Below are 15,898 nucleotides of genomic sequence, written 5' to 3'. Positions count from 1 at the left end.
AAACCCCACCATTTCTGAAGCTCTCAACTATGTGCTAAGGTACTGTGTTAAGCACCGCTTAACTATTCATGACCCCTGGTTGAAGTGGATATGAGAGGGTGGGCAGAAGCGAACCTACTTAAGAAATACAAGGTATTCACAAGTTGTCAACATGAATCTTCCATTAAAAAAGGATTCCTTTGATTAGGAAATAATGTTGTTGCTACAGAAAGGAGGTTGCTATGTTATTTTGGTCAGATTAGGTGCAACAAATGCTTGCTAGAATTGTTTGCTTGTAAGTGTTGCCAGGAAGCTCCCTCATCTGAATCTAAAATAGTTTCGTGTTCTCAATAGGAAGTTCTTTTCCTTTTTATTTGGAAGAGGTTCTTTTCATTTTCTAGAGGCCCTAAGATCTTGGCACAGATGGGTGAGGAGGGTAGGAAATTACTGACACTGAAAGCCTTGATTGGAGGAGAGGGAAGGAAGCATATAATTCACTATACAGTTTGGGGTGTGGGGATAGTAAAGCTCCGAATAGATCAGAGGAAGGAGGAAGGCAGTTGGCTATATCCCTGACTGCTAGGAATTTTGGCAAGCTTTTGATTGTGTAGCATAAATGGAACAACTAGATTGGAAATCTGACTCAGAGATGAGAAATATGCTTTGGAGAATAATAGAAACTAATTAGGTGAGAGTACATTAGTTCTGAATCCTTCCTTAGAAAATAGAGGTTGGATAACAAGAGATTCTCCAAGGAAAACTTTAAATGAGCAGAGTTTTGCTAGATCGTGAGAAGGTTAATAGAGCTGTAGAATTTAGGAAACTTAGGAAAGCATCTGATCCACTCTTTTGACTTCAACATATCCATCTCAGGATAAATCAACTCAGGAAGTTATCCGAACTTCTTTTACATTTTTGCAGGGAAGAAGATAATTACAAATTCTGTTCATATCTAATTCCACAAACTTTGCCAACAGGATGCTGTACTGCTGGCCCTCTTTGTCCTGTTCTTACAGTGGGCTTTTTATTAGCACAATCATGGAGACTGGGTGCTTGAGCTGTGAGAGCAGGGAAGCAGCAATTCCTGCCAATAAATTGAATGTCAAGTAGACTCTGATGCTGTTTGCAGGGGACAGATAAAGAGCTTGCTTTTGAGATCTGTTCAAGGAGCCACAATTCTGATTGTATAAACCATGAGAAATCAGTCAGGTGAGACATCTTCATGACAGAATGGTGCAACTCAAAGGCAGCTAGGTAGTCTTTCTGGTGTGTCTACATTGTCCTGAAAAGTGTATACCCCTGAAGAAGGTGTTGTTTTAAATATTTCTCTGTGCTATAAATTTCTTGAGATCTAGACATACAGAACACAACAAAGTTAGAGGATAATGACACTGTATCACAAATTCAGTAACAGTATCATCTTGACATTCCCTTTTAAATGTTTCCTATTCTGTGAGACACAAGTACACCAGAAGTCATTCTCACAGTATCCAAAGCAAGAGGGAAATAAGGCTGGAAATAGAAGATGTGTTTTTTCAGAGTATGAGGTGATGAAAAGAGAGATGAAGATAAAATCAGAGAGCTATAGGGCTGAATTGATGACAGCATAGTTTTGGGTTGGGGGTGGGATATATGGAAAGCAAACCACAAAGCCATCATGTGGTATTATGGAAAATCCATAAATGAGAAGATAATAAAATTAGTACATCAAGGGGGAAAAAAGGAAGTTGGAAGAATAGTTGTTTATTTGGGAGTGTTCTAACTAAATTATAAGATCTTTAGGGAAAGTAGGGATAGAATTGGCTTATATTTTCGTCCCTCTTTTCCACCATCCTCAAAGCAGACCATCATTTTCTGATGAATGATTACAGTTTGGAATGTTGGATCTGACTGACACCTAATTCAGCTTTGTATTCTGTGATCCTGTCTAATATTTGGATTGGTCCATAATATAGGATAAATCAGTGGTATCAATTTTATATAGATTGTATATAAACTGACTAAAAACTGTGTTACTGAAAAGAAAAGATGAGAATAGGGAGGGGCACGAGCAAGGGCAGAAAATGTGATAGAATAGAAAGAACCCTGGTTTTGGAGTCAGAAGATCTGGATTCAAATTCTAGTTTTACTAATTCAATTCAATAATCATTTATTAAACATTAAACATGAAACATTAGACCTACTGTACTAGGTGATATAATTTTTTTTAAATCCTTGTTCTAAAGAAACTTACATTCTACCCATAGGACATGGGATGAATTACTTTACTCCTCAGATTCTCAGGTTTCTCATATCTAAAATTAGGATGATGGCCTAGACCAGGAGTTCTTCACTTTTTCTTGTGTCATGGACTCTTTTGGCAGTGTGGTAAAACCTATGGTCCTCAGGGCAGCTAGGTGGCACAGTGGATAGAGCACCAGCCCAGAAGTCAGGAGGACCTGAATTTAAATCTGACCTCAGACACTTAACACTTCCTAGCTGTGTGACCCTGGGCAAGTCACTTAACCCCAACTGACTCAGCCAAAAAAAAAAAAAAAAAAAAAACCACCACCAACAACAACAACCAAAAAAAAAAACAAAAAAAAAACCCACAACTATGGCCCTCCTCAGAAAAAAGTTTTTTTTAAACGAGTAATAAAAGAAAATGCTAAATTTTAGTTTGAGATTAGTGAAAATAAAGATGTATTTTTCCTCTATTCAATTCACAAACCCTTGAAATCTATCCATGGACTCCTTAGAGGTTCTCTGAACCTGGATGATCTTCAAGATTTCTGCCAATTTTAAATGCTACAATCCTATGCTTAGTTGGAATTATGTAGGGGTTAGGAGATGCCTCTGGGGCTAATGCAATAAAGCCCTCATTGTAAAGAATAAGATCCTACTTAAGCAGGGCACAAAGATCCATAATGTGGTAGGTTTCTGTGTCTCCCCCTTAACTATCTCCACCCTGATCCTGCTCTGGTGTCCCTTTCTAAGCTACTGGCTATAAAAGCTCACTCAATCACCCAGGGAATGCCTGTGTGGGGGTGGGAAATGCCTTCCCATAGATATGAGAAACTTTGGATGACCCAAAGAGTTGCTCTTCCAATATATGCTCCTCAGAGCTGCCGTCTCCAGGTCTGCCCCTCCAGATGGGTTGTCCATTGGACATTCCTATATAGACTCCCAAATCATCTACCTTGGGGTGGGAGAGCAAGTTCCTTGTCAGTTATTGCCAGTTGTACAATGTAGGATAATTCTCCTCCTCCTCTTCCTCTTTTTCGCCTATTTTCCTTTTTCTCTTCTTCTTCTTCTTCTTCTTCTTCTTCTTCTTCTCTTCTTCTTCTTCTTCTTCTTCTCTTCTTCTTCTTCTTCTTCTTCTTCTTCTTCTTCTTCTTCTTTCTTTCTTTCTTTCTTTCTTTCTCTGTTTCTCATTTCATAATATCTCTTTATCTTTTTTTGTTGTCATTCTTGAAGAGATGTGATCTCAGCCACCAAATTTTCTGGCCTAGCTGAGAACTTTTGTAAGACTGAATCTGTGATTCATTCATTTCCTTCTGGGAAAACCCATCTTCCTTCACTGCTTTCCTAAACAGAGGAATAAGTCTAAGATCTGCTCTGAGAACACACACCCCTATTAGGATTGGGGTATGGAAGGCTTTCTCCAGTTCCTAAGCTACTGACCTAGGCAAGGGTTGAATCAGAGGGCAGCTCTAGGCATGCCTGTGCTGCAAACCTAATTTGGAGGTCTAAGTGATAAGTCCAGGATTCCGGACCCTCTGATAGATCCCTTACTCTTGGCTTACACTCATATCCAGAAATTGTGTGGTAAATGTTTAACAATTGTCTCTCAGAGAGTGGAGGGAGGGAAATGTAGATGTAAAACACCTTCAAGTTTAAAAGGCATTATGAACATTTTTTCCCTCTCTTTGAATCTAGGCAGTCAACAAAACAATAAATCAATCCCTGATTTGTAGCTTTTGCCAATTTCAGCTGTATTAATGCTCAGAATAAAAAAAATTAGCTCTTTTATAAACCAAGGCAAGCTGATACATCCCTATCTGGGCTAGGGCTGAGTCCATGATCAGCTTTGTTTATCTGCAATATTGGCTTATCTCTAAGTTCATGCTATTAGACTCCATGGTCTACTCTGGACTAGCCTTTTAGGAGCTCTGCGTGGCCATTTAGGCAGCCATTTTCTATTGGCTTGGGCTAAAGTCTAACTCTAATCAGTTCAGAGTATAATCCTATTCTGTGTTGTAAATTCTGAGTCCATGATATTGGTTTATCACTATTCCAAAATTCCTGTCTTGGTCTCTTGCCTATAGATTGGACTTGTAGTCTTGGTCTAGAAAGGTGATCTGCTTTATAGTTAACATGCTAGACACTATGGCAAGCATTTTACAATGACTATCTTATTGATTCTTATAGCAACCCTGCGAGATAAGTATTATTATTATTATCATCCCAATTTTATAGATGGGGAAACTGAGGCAAATGGGGTTAAGTGACCTGCCCAGATTCACATAGCTAGTAAGTGCCTGAGGTCACATTTTTCTAACTCCAGATCCAGAATTCTATCTCTCTATTGTGTCAAGAGCTGCCCAGTTAGGAGGTTACTGGTGACATTCGAATGTGTAATTTCAGCAAATTGATAAAGGACGAAACTAGATTTTATGGAGTTGAATAGAAAATAGGTGATGAAGATATGGAAGCATCAAAAGTCAATGACCTTTCCAAGTTTTTCTGTGACTAAAGAGAGAGAAAAAAAACTATAGCTGAATGGGATGAAAGGATCATAGAACAGTTTTTTGTTTTGTTTTGTTTTGTTTTTAATCTCCTAAGGATCAGAGATATCTCAGAATTTCAGTAAGTTGATTTCTAGAAATGAGGCAGAAGGAGAGGGTGATATAGAAAGGAAGAGTGCTTAAAAAAAAACCAAGCATTTATGAATGGAAATTTGGGGAGGAGGAGAGCAGGGGAACTATACCCTAAGAATTCCCAGAAATGTCAAATGAGAATTGCTTATTTCAGACTAAGATCTAAATAGAACTCAATAATTCAGGAAGTGAAATGGGTCTTCATTGGACTGTCTTACAGTCTTAGAATTTTCCCCAGGACAAATGTTAACTCCTTACAGATTTTCATTCTCTGAATTTGCTCCCACAGATGTGATATTTAATGTCCCCTCTAGCATACTAATCCTGTCTTCTGGACTTTTCTACAAATATATCATGTATCTGGAATGCCTTCTATATTTCTGGTCTCCAAGCTATGAGTCTTCCTTCATATAAATTGTTTCCTAGAAGTCTTTCTTTCTCAGGAAGTCTTCCTAGAGTTCTGAGAAAATAGCTTATAAATTCTCTGGTTTGGTTAACCTTGGATCTACCAATCAAATAGCTACCTACAATTTGCCACCTAATTTCACCTAATCTGACATGTATTTGCTGTTAATGCTTTCCTATATATCTTTGTATTAGTCTGCTTTTATATGGCGAGAAATAGGCAAGAGACCTGTGACTTCATTGGTATAGAGATTTACCAGTGTGGGTCAATTTATAATCTTAAAGTTATTTTGAGCATTAAACATTAATTGGCTTGCTCAGGCTTACATAGGCAGAATGTTTCAGAAGAAGGATTTGAACCCAGGTCTTGGAGGATATCTATTGCTGCTTCTTATTTTATTTTTATAGTGACATAATATACTCAAATTTATGGACTAAGGCAATAGTGTATCTCTGGCCATCTTGTTCAAGCCAGCAGATTTTGTTTTCTATAATAAGCCTAGTACAACAGTATATACCAGGAGACTACAGCTGCTCAAAAGTCATCTTTGATTTCTTCTACCCCAGTAGAGTGTTAGGCCTTTGTTTTGTATTTGTATCCCCAACATCTGGCATAGTACTTGACACTAGATTTGGTGCTTAGTGAATGCTTGTTGAATTGATCTACCCAGAGCCATGAAAGCAGATAAAGCACATAGAGCTTGGTCAGGCATCTAGGGTGGCAATGTCATACACTGCATACTGGATCACCATAAATCATCCTGATTTTTGCCTTTTCACTAGACTTCAATGGTTCTAGAAGAGATAGTAGAGCTGACAACTTTGCATAGTTCTGCCTCATTTAAATTCAATTCATCCCTTAATATCATTGATCTTCATCAAAAATAAGGAATGAAGGAGTAGAGATGAGGAAGAAAAGAAGAAGAAGAAGAAGAAGAAGAAGAAGAAGAAGAAGAAGAAGAAGAAGAAGAAAGAAGAAGAAGAAGAAGAAGAAAGAAGAAGAAGAAGAAGAAGAAGAAGAAAAGAAGAAGAAGAAGAAAAAAAGAAGAAGAAAAAAAGAAGAAGAAGAAGGAAGAGGAAGAGGAGGAGGAGGAGGAGGAGGAGGAGGAGAGGAGGAAGAGAAGGAGGAGAAGGAGGAGGAGGAGGAGGAGGAAGAGGAGGAGTGTGGTGTTCTCTTCTTTAAAATATAATAGTTCTCTCTGGGAGCAGGTTTCTTGGGGAGGTTTTCTGGAGGGAGCCTTAGTTTCGGTTCAGAGTAATAATCACCTCAAATACAGACAGCTGATAAAATCCAAACGTTCATTTTCTCCTTCCTAGTCTTGTCTCCTTGCCTGAGGCTGGGCAGCTTTCTGGAGAGCCTTTCAGATCAGCCTTGGTCTCAGTGGGGGAAGTGCAGGAGCCCAGCCACCACAGTGGTGTGAGATGAAATGAATAAATCTGGTTCTACCTCCGAGAGTGGGCTTCTTCTGAAATGACGCTCCTCCACTCTGAATCTTTTCAACTGAACTGTTCCCTGAAGCTCTAAGAGCTTCTTGATATATGATTTCCCAAAGGTTGACTCCTCCTCTGAGAGAGTGGGATTATGGGATCTGAGAGTGAGATTATGGGTTTCTGATTTGTGAATCTCATACTGAATACTGATTTGTGAATCTCCCAAAAGTGTGAACTCCAATGAGTACTTAAATACATTAGTGAGCTAGAGGATTTGCTAAATTAGGCAACTGACATCACTTTGTAAGGATTCTAACAGAGGAAGAGGAGGAGAAGGAGGAGGAGGAGGAGGAGGAGGAGGAGGAGGAGGAGGAGGAGGAGGAGGAGGAGGAGGAGGAGGAGGAAGAGGAAGAGGAGGAGGAGGAGGAGGAGGAGGAGGAGGAGGAGGAGGAGGAGGAGGAGGAGGAGGAGGAGGAGGAGGAGAAAGAGAAAGGGAGAGACAGAGAGAAAGACAGAGAGGGGGGAAGGAGAGAGATACAGAGAGACAGAGAGGGGAGGGAGGGAGGGAGGGAGAAAAGAGGAAAGAAGAGGAGAGAAGAAAAGAGGGAGAGAGTGGGTCAGGTTTGGGATTTTGGAAGATCAATTTGACAGCTGAATGGAAGGTGGATTGGAATGAGGAGAGGCATCAGAATAGTTCAAGTGTGAGGCTGCTGAGGGGTTGTACTAAGGTAGTGGCAGTAACAGAAGCAAGAAAGGGAAATGTAGAAGAGATATTACAAAGATTAAAATGATAAACCTTGGCAATAGATTGGATATGAGGAGTGGGAAAGTGAGGAGTTATGATATCTAGGTTGTGAGCATGGATGACTGGGAAGATGGTAGTATTCTGAACATCAATAGGGAAGTGAAAAGAAGAAAAAAATTGAGGGGAAAGACAGCGAGTTCAGTTTTGGACATAGGAAATTTAAGATAGCTACAATTTCAATAAAATATTTCAAAATTAAAAAAAAATTCTTAAGCAGAATAGTCCTTACCCTAAAGGAGCTTACAATCTAGTTGGAAGAGACAGCCATTATTTATTATATAAGTATGTAAAATAGGTATGAGATAGTTTGTCAACATAGACACTAGAGTTAGGAGATCTAGAATTACTTCAAATAGAACCTGATCTTTGAGTTGTGCCTTGAGAGGTGAAGGTGTGTAGAGAGAAACCATTCCATGCATGGAGGACAGACAACATAACAAGGTAATAGAGACAGGAGAGAAAAGGCAGCTTGGCTATGAGGAAAATGAGAAACATGTAATTAGAACAGAAAGGTAAATTGTGGCCAAATTTTGAAGAGACTGAAATGCCAAACAAATGAGTACATGTTTGATCAAATAGAAAGAGGGAGTGATTGGAATTTCTTGAGAAGGAAAACGACATAGTAAAACTAGTGCTTTGGGAGAGATATTTTGACAGCTATGGGGAAGAGGGATTAAAGTAGAGAGAGATGAGGCAGAGAGACCCTAAAGATATGATGTACTCCCTAGTTTTAGTGGCATTGTTCTTTGATCTTTCTATAGCTATGACAATGAATTTAGAGCAAAGAATGCTATAAAATAAGCTGTATTGACATGAAAAGAATACATGGTTACAGAGGGGAACTGATATTCTTACCTTGAGTTAAGTCCCAAACTGCTCCACTTGGAAGGGGATAGATCTAGAGAAGCACAGAAACCCTTTCAGCTATTAATATTTTCAAGTTATTATATACACCCCAATGCTGCCTTTGCCCACCATCTCTGAGCTCTTCCCTTTTGAAGCCATAGTATTTAACCATGCTTCAGATATATCACTTTGCGTGTGTAACTGGATCATCTCCTGCCGAAACAATGAGACATGGTGGGGGAAAGTAGACAGGTTCCAGAGCTCTGAAGGACTTAAATGTTTCTGCTCTTTTTGTCGTATTTAGCCAGGCCTCTGATCGGATTACTTTTCTAGGATTATAGAAAGGAAGTTGGAGGTTTTCATTTGATCTGCTTTTCCCCTCTGAGTGCTTAACTTCATTAATGATTACAGAAGCACATCTCTAGAAAATAGAATTTTTGTTCCTAAAGACGTATGCAGATTTGTCTTTATGCCTGACTAACCCAAGTCCTTCACAGAGTAGCATGGAGGGAAAGCTAATTCCAGTGCTACAAGAGTCCTTAAAAGAATTTGGAGACCATTCTTCTATCTCTAGGCAGGATTGTTCTTAATCCTAGCCTAAATATCACCAGAGGTATATCGGAGGAGGGTTGTTCCTAGAAATGGGTTATGGGGAAGAAGACTTTTCATACTGAATACTTTCGTTTTTAAAAAGATTTGCTTATTAGTTTTTGACATTTAATTTTATAAGATTTTGACTTCCATTTTTCTCCCTCTCTTCCTACTTACTCCTTCCCAAGATGGCAATCAATCTAATATAGATTTTACATGTACAATCATATTCAACATATTTCCCCATGAGTCATATTATAAAAGAAAAATCAGAACAAAAGAGAAAAAACACAAGAAAAAAAGTGAAAATATCTGAATCTTCATTCAGATTCTATAGTTCTTTTTCTGTATGTGAATAGCATTTTCCATAATGAGGCTTTTAGAGTTGTCTTAGATCACTGTATTGCTGAGAAGAACAAAATCTATCAAAGATGACCATCCATATAATGTTGCTGTTACTGGTTACAATGTTCCCCTAGTTCTGCTCTCTTCATTCAGCATGAATTCATATAAGTCATTCCAGCTTTTTGTAAAATCTACCGGTTCATCATTTCTTATAGAACAATAATTTTCCATAACAATCATATACAACCATTTGTTTAGCCATTGATGACCAACCAAGGCCTTAATGTCGATCTAATTCTTTGCAACCACAAAGAGAGCTGCTGTAAACATTTTTGTAACATGTGGGTCCTTTTTCATTTTTCTATGACCTTTTTAGGATACAAACCTAGCAATGGTATTGTTGGGTCAAAGGGTATGGACAGTTTTCTCACCCTTTGGGCATAGTGTTGAATTGTTCTCCAGAATGATTGGATCAGTTCACAATGCCACCAACAATAGAATGATGCTCCAGTGTTACCACATCCTCTCCAACATTTATCGTTTTTCCTTTTCTTTTGTATTAGCCAATCTGATAGGTTTACATTTATACACACCTACTATGTGCTAAGTGGGGCAACTGGATGACACAGTGAATAGTGTGCCAGGTCTGAAATCAGGAAGAGGAATTCAAATCTGATCTTGGATACTTCTAGCTGTGTGATCTTGGGCAAGTCATTTAATCCTATTGACTTAAGTTTTTTTTTTTTTTTTTTTCATCTGTAATATGAGTTGGAGAAGGAAATGGCAAACCACTTCAATATCTTTGTCAAGAAAACCCCAAATGGGGGGGTTAAAAGTCAGATGTAACTGAAAAAAAAAGACTAAACAACAAGAAAATGTGCCAAGCAGTACATTTTGGTACTTTACAAATACTGTCCCATTTAGTTCTCCTGACAACCCTGGGAGTAGGTAGTATTATTATGACCATTTTAGAGATAAACAATATTCTAGGGTCATATGCTAATTGTCAGATTAGAACTCAGGTCTTTCTGATTCCAGGGCCATTTCTTTAACCTGCTTTGCCATGCCCTATGATCTATTTTTATCAGTTTTGATAGCCTGAGAACAATTATGTATTCCTTCAGTTTATAGTGAGACCTTAGGAAGCATCAAAAAAAATCAATACCATTGAAACCAATTCCAGGCCACCAGGGGTAGCTTCTAGCCCATGCAAACAATTTCTTCATTTGTTTGTTGCACAGAATGTGACTAAAATACCGTAACATCAGCTGCTTGGCAAAGAAATAATAAATGGCAGTTTTGGATATGGAGAAGGATGGTGGAAAATATAGGGAACAGCATTGAGGCACAGCTGGTAGCCAAAAGGCAGTCATGAGAGGTGCTTAAGCATGGGCCCAGTAATCTGATTGTCTGGGGAGTATTCTCTACCCTACCAGACTGGGAAATTGCATCTCTGGGAAGGGGGTAGCCTAGAATTTTCCCAATACTTGATTTCTCTCTTTATTTGCTATTATCTTTATCAGATATTTTACTATCTAATAGTAAAACCACTATTTTGAATTATGGTTCATGTCTAGTCTTTGTAAACAGTACATGTATGTATTAAATATGAGAACCCAAAATATCCCTCATTGAACATAGGTTAAATAAAGTTCCAGAATTATTTGGAGTCTGTGTTACATGTATTTTCCACATCTAAGAGATGACAAAGATCACCTTTGACAAAAGTCAAGATTTAAGTGAATTAGGGGTTCTTGTAAGTGAACACAGTTCATTGACACCAGAAGGGGATTATTTCCAGGAGACATTAATCCCAAGAGGTCTCAGAAATATAAAATGCAAGATGAAAGATACTTTTGAGATTGATTTGTATAACCTATATCAGATTTCTTTCTATCTTGGGGAAAGGAGGAGGTTAGGAAGGGAGGAAGAAAAAATTTAGAACTCAAAATCTTACAAAAATAAATGTTGAAAACTATCTTTGTATATATTTTGAAAAATAAAATACTATTGAGTAAAAAAATTTAGTTTAAAAAAGAAAGCTTCCTTTAGGTTCATTATATCTAATTTTTCTGTTTTAAAGTTTAACCACAGTGTTATGGAGTTGAAAGCAGTCCAACTCCTTTCAAAATTATGAATTTAATTTACAAAGAAATGAGGAAATTGAGGCCCTGAAGATGAAGTGACTTCTTAGTTGATGATTTCTGTACATGGACAATGCCCAATTTACTCAATTTCCTAATAATCATAACTGTTCCAAATAGTTAAGAAAATCCAAAAAGGAGGTACCTCATTACCTTCTTGGCACATAGTAATTTCCTCACCACTTGATTGTTTTTCAGTTATTTCCTATTCTTCATGATCCCATTCAGAGTTTTCTTACATTGGAATATTTGCCATTTCTCTCTCCGGCTCATTTTATAGATGAGGAAACAAAGGCAAACAGGATTTTGTAACTGGTTCAGGTTCACAAAGCTAGTAAACATATAAAACTGCATTTGAACTCAGGAAGATGAATTTTCCTGACTCTATACCAGGCACTCTATCCACTGAGCCACTTGGCTGCCCATTCCTCATCACTTATCCATACTATACAACTCTTCAACAGGAAATTCAGCAACAACTTTCCTATTATCTCTTTCATATATCTTCTCAGATGATATATTTTTGGTCATGTCTTCTGACTGTGTCCACTTCAAGATTTCCCTTGATTGTCATTTAAATTTTATTTCAATCAAATGAAAATTTTAGAGATGGTTCTGCCTTGGATTAGGGTTAATGAGTGAGATTTTGGTGCACATGAAGGCCAAAGTTGCAGGCTTGGTTCTATCAGGAAACCATAGAGCTCCCTTTATCCTATTTCATGAATGTAAACTTCATGGCTAGAGCTGACTGAGTTGGAGAGAAGGGAAGGTGGAGGAAGAGGAGACTGGTAAATAAAGAACCAGGGCTTATCACACTGGCTGCTTCCCTAGCTTTCCTTTCTTACCATCTCTGCCTTTTGAGCCAAGTGATCCCAAATCCCAAAATAACATTTGCAAGTAGGCTTAAAGGAAGAAAGAAACCACAAACAGACAAAACAAAACAACAACAACAACAACAACAACAACAACAACAACAACAACAAAAACAATAGACAGCATGGGGTCAGGCAGGGGAGGAGGGAAAACAGGCAGACTTAGCAGTTGATGTCCTTTCTTGGTTATGAGTGGAAATGAGAAGTAAATTATAAGCCAGTTGTTTGTATGTGGATCTCATAACTTTTGGAATAAAAGCAAGGGGACTCAGTTTGAAGCCAGTTGAAAGGTTCACAGATCTTTGGCTATTCAGTGTCCTTTGTAACTTTGGTAAAATTTATTAAATGCCTCTAAGTCTCTGTTTCCTCTTCTATAAAACAATGAGTTCAATTAGATTTCTCGAAATTTCTTACCATTTCTAAAAATTAAAAGCCAACATTCACTGATTCTTCTGCCCACTGTTTCTTTGAGTCATCATGTAGCATCTGTCTTATTTCTAGTGTAGGACAATTGTCTGGGCTTTCCATAATCTAAGTATATCTTTCCCACTAGATCACTGCAGGACTGAATAAGAATGTGGATGTCTCACCATGAGAGCATCATCCCTGGAAGATAAATTTGGAGTCTCTGAGGTTGAGTTTCACCTTTTCATGCAAAGGCTGGCATTGTTATCAAGAGGGCAGTCTCACACAATATTTGTTCAGGGTTTCACATCTGAAAAGCTCTCCTGGCCCATTTGATTTATGTTGGTCCTTCACAAATACTAAACCAGTACATTCTGCCTCAATCCTCTTAACATCATCTTTCCTCTTTCTAAGATTTCCATTAATGCAAAGCTAAGAGAATTGCTGTACATACCTGAAGGAAACATAACCCTGGTTTGCTATAAAAACCAGAAGGGGAAAGCAAGCAGGATGAAGAATATTATACAAGAATATAGGTCTAGAATTAAATGGGTGCTAGTCCAACCCTCTCATTTTAAAAGAGAAATGAAACTAAAGGGGATTAAATGATCCAAGGCATCCAGATAGTAAACATAATAGGTGGTATTTGAACCCAGGCCCTCTCACTCCAATCAGTACTGTTTCCATTGTAGCAATCATTTCTTTTTAAAAAATGTAATAATAGCTTTTTGTTTTCCAAACACATGCAAAAATATTTTTCAATATTCACCTTTGCAAAATCCTGTGTCCAGAATTTTTCCCCATCCCTTCCCCAGACAGCAAGTAAACCAATATTAAACGTGATCAGTTCTTCTATACATAGCTCCACACTTATCATGCTACAGAAGAAAAATCAGATTAGAAAGGGAAAAAAAAAGTTAGAAAAAATCAAGCAAACAACAATAAAAAGGTGAAATATTATGTTGTGATCCACATTCAGCCCTCACAGTCCTCTTTGTGGATGTAGCAATCATTTCTTATTGGTTTCTGGACTGGATAGATTTCTTTAGAACCTCAAGTCTGGACTTAGTTTCCAACTTGCTTAAAAGACTGATCAGGCTTTATTATTTCAGGGTTACACAAGAAAATATATCCAAAGAATCTCCTCTTTCACTTACTCTAAAAAAAAAATCTAACTAAATAAATCTGGGAGAGGAAGATCTTCAAGGTTTCCAGTCAAAGTGAAAATGATTGCTATTTACATTCAATCAAAAGGACTTGGAAATTGTAGGCTCATAGAGGAAGACCTAGGAGAAACTTTGGGAATTATGTGATCCAACTCCCTAAGTTTATAAGTGAGAAAATAGAAGAGCATAAAACTAGGACCAGATGCATATTTTCTGCTTTCCAGTCATTACTCTTTCAGCTACAAATGCTGGGCTTTTTCCAGGGTATGTTGGGACATAGCACCTATAGTCCTATCCTAGCTGGCATATATATATTACATATATATTATATACATATCTACCTATGTAACCTTGTATGTACATATCTCACCTATAGTCCTATCCTAGCTGGCATATATATATATATATAACATATATATATTATATACATATCTACCTATGTAACCTTGTATGTACATATCTACCTATGTAACCTTGATGTAACTTCATCACTATGGAGTTGAAGACACAAGTACTTTTTTTTTTTTTAATAACTTTTTATTGACAGAACCCATGCCAGGGTGATTTTTTACAACATTATCCCTTGCACTCCCTTCTGTTCGATTTTTCCCCTCCCTCCCTCCATCCCCTCCCCCACATGGCAAGCAGTCCTTTACATGTTAAATATGTCACAGTACATCTTAGATACAGAAGGTAGAAATAACCCGGGAAGAAAAACAAAAATGCAAACAGTTCACACTCATTTCCCAGTGTTCTTTCTTTGGGTGTAGCTGCTTCTGTCCATCACTGATCAATTGAAACTGAGTTAGATCTTCTCTTTGTCGAAGAAATCCACTTCCATCAGAATACATCCTCATACAGTATCGTTGAAGTATATAATGATCTCCTGGTTCTCCTCATTTCACTTAGCATCGGTTCACGTAGGTCTCGCCAGTCCTCTCTGTATTCATCCTGCTGGTCATTTCTTACAGAACAATAATATTCCACAACATTCATATACCACAATTTACCCAGCCATTCTCCAGTTGATAGGCATTTCAGTTTCTAGCCACTACAAACAGGGCTGCCACAAACATTTTGGCACATACAGGTCCCTTTTCCTTCTTTAGTATCTCTTTGGAGTATAAGCCCAGTAGTAGCACTGCTGGATCAAAGGATTAGATAACTTTTTGGGCATAATTCCAGATTGCTCTCCAGAATGGCTGGATTTATTCACAACTCCACCAAAAATGCATCAGTGTCCCAGTTTTCGTGCATCTCCTCCAACATTCATCATTATTTTTTCCTCTCATCTTAGCCAATCTGACAGGTGTGTAGTGGTATCTCAGAGTTGTCTTAATTTGCATTTCTCTGATCAATAGTGATTTGGAACACTCATAAGAGTGGAAATAGTTTCAATTTCATTATCTGAAAATTGTCTGTTCATATCTTTTGACCATTTATCAATTGGAGAATGGCTTGATTTCTTCTCATTGAATTCTCATTATATTTTGGAAATGAGGCCTTTATCAGAACCTTTAATTGTGAAGATGTTTTCCCAGTTTGTTGCTTCCCTTCTAGCCTTGTTTGCATTAGTTTTGTTTGTACAAAGGGTTTTTAATTTGATGTAATAAAAATTTTCTATTTTGTGATCAATAATGGGAAGACACAAGTATTTACTGACATTTTAGGACTGGGATTTCTGAGAAGAGCTGTATAAAATTATCTGTACAAATACAAATAGGAGGTACAAATAGGAGGACAGGAATATATTTGTGCTGACTGGACCAGGTTTGGTAGGATGATCCTATGTCCCCTCAGACAATATCCTACTGTTGTGACCCTGAGTGAAAAAAGGAAGCAGTTTCTCCAACTCCTGAGATGAAAGTATTTGAAATAACTGGTTCTCTCCTGAAATTAGCAGCATCAAGCATGGATAATCTATATCCATGGATTTTCTATCCCTTTCCCTCAGTGCTCTCTGGTTTTTTCCTTACTATTGAATATGTTCACTATTATATGAAGAATATAGTGGCCACTCATCCTTGTTGAGTGTTGAATGTTGTCAGTG

This window comes from Antechinus flavipes, chromosome 1 (genome assembly GCF_016432865.1).
Source record: "Antechinus flavipes isolate AdamAnt ecotype Samford, QLD, Australia chromosome 1, AdamAnt_v2, whole genome shotgun sequence".
NCBI classification, from domain to species: domain Eukaryota; kingdom Metazoa; phylum Chordata; class Mammalia; order Dasyuromorphia; family Dasyuridae; genus Antechinus; species Antechinus flavipes.
This window is presented reverse-complemented; position numbering follows the sequence as displayed.